We start from the raw sequence: 1,951 nt of genomic DNA, 5'->3' as shown, positions 1-1,951 counted from the left end.
ATAGCTAGAAACTCTGACTAGGTCATAACTGAAACAACCCAATTATTTTAACCTACATTCTGCCACGTGGCTGGTTACCTTGTGCTCAGGTACCATTCGTCTGTCTACTCATCCAGGCTGTTCTCCTGCCTCATTCTCTCCCATAATTCTTTCTCCTTTCAGATGTCTCATCTCCCATTTCCTGCCTAAGCCATAGGCCATGGGGCTTTTTAACTGGCAGGTGATGCATCAACACAATACAAAAGATATTCTCTCTACAATAAGATGTTATTGATCAGTCTCATTGTTTCTGGAATCCAGGGTAACTGCAGGTTGAGAGAAAGGCTAGAGACCTTCAGGTGTCTTTTGAGGGTCTAGAGTATGACACTGCAAAGCTAGTATGTCCCAGACTGACATTAAGATGCCTGTTGAGCTTTGCAGATGCCACTGTCGCTTTCTTGCCACTTGCTGCAGCCATGGTCAACCCCACCATGTTCTTCGACATCATGGCCGATGACGAGCTCTTGGGCTACGTCTCCTTCAAGCTGTTTGCAGACAAAGTTCCAAAGACAGCAGAAAACTTCCATGCTCTGAGCACTGGAGAGAAAGGATTTGGCTATAAGGGTTCCTCCTTTCACAGAATTACTCCAGGATTCATGTGCCAGTGTGGTGACTTCACACGCCATAATAACACTGGTGGCAGGTCCATCTACGGAGAGAAATTTGAGGATGAGAACTTCATCCTGAAGCATACAGGTCCTGGTATCTTGTCTATGGCAAATGCTGGACCAAACACAAATGGTTCCCAGTTTTTTATCTGCACTGCCAAGACTGAATGGCTGGATGGCAAACATGTGGTCTTTGGAAAGGTGAAAGAAGGCATGAACATTGTGGAAGCCATGGAGTGTTTTGGGTCCAGGAATGACAAGACCAGTAAGATCACCATTTCTGACTGTGGACAACTCTAATTTCTTTTGACTTGCGGGCATTTTACCCATCAAACCATTCCTTCTATAGCTCAGGAGAGCATCCCCACCCCATCTGCTCGCAATACCCTGCAATCTCTGCTCTCACTGAAGTTCTTTGGGTTCCATATTTTCCTCATTCCCCTTCAAGTCTAGCTGGATTGCAAAATTAAGTTTATGATTATGAATAAAAACTAAATAAAAAAAAAGATGCCTGTTGAATGAACTCTTTCCCCTAGGGAGCTGGAAACAAATGTCTAAGGGCTCCAGTGACAGACCAAAGCACAAGTCTCCCAAGACTAACTAGGGAACTACTAGATTATTATAGCTCTTAGCTATTAAGTCTATTAGGCTTACTTACTGAGCATGAGTGAGGGGTAACTTACAGGAACACTGATAACTCCCTAAAGCAGCTGCATCACTCATGTCACTACAGTATGGATGACAACTTCCTCATAGCTGCATAGAGGAGGTGCTCCCACCCCATTGCAGCACAGATCACCCCCCCCACTGCCCACAGCATAGATAGAATCCTCTGCCATAGCTCCATACACATAGTCCTCCCCATAGCAGCACAGACCGAGTTCTAACCAAGGCAGTACAGATGGGTCCCTCCTCAACAGAGCAGCACAGACCATGTCCTCCCCATGGCATAAATGGAATCCTCGCCCATAGCTACAAAGGTGTAGTCCTCCCCCATAGCCACATAAACAGAATCCTCCCCAAAGCTGCATGAAAGAAGTCCTCCTTCCATAGTTGCATAGATAAAAGTCTTCCTCACCCCCTTAGCACAGATGAAGTCCTCCCCATTGCAGGGCAGCACAGATAAGTGTCCTTCCCCGTTATGGTCCCAGTGAACTCCTCTGCTGTGGAGAGCTTTTTGGGACACTTCTAGGAATTTTACATTGGGCTAGGACAAGGAAGTAGGCTCAAGATGAATACAGCTGAGGAATGTGTTCTTTTAGACCCTGAAATACAGTAATCATGGGACCTTTGTTTATGCTCTG

General features: G+C 45.7%; 1 pseudogene; it reads left to right on the top strand.

Annotated features, from left to right (window-relative positions):
- The first annotated feature begins 449 nt into the window (after nucleotides 1–449).
- LOC116086374 lies at nucleotides 450–1,153 on the top strand (annotated as a pseudogene).
- Nucleotides 1,154–1,951: the final 798 nt, after the last annotated feature.

This window comes from Mastomys coucha, unplaced genomic scaffold (assembly GCF_008632895.1).
Source record: "Mastomys coucha isolate ucsf_1 unplaced genomic scaffold, UCSF_Mcou_1 pScaffold12, whole genome shotgun sequence".
Lineage (NCBI taxonomy): Eukaryota > Metazoa > Chordata > Mammalia > Rodentia > Muridae > Mastomys > Mastomys coucha.
The sequence above is the reverse complement of the archived record's forward strand: the minus strand, read 5'-3'. Positions and strand labels throughout refer to the sequence as shown.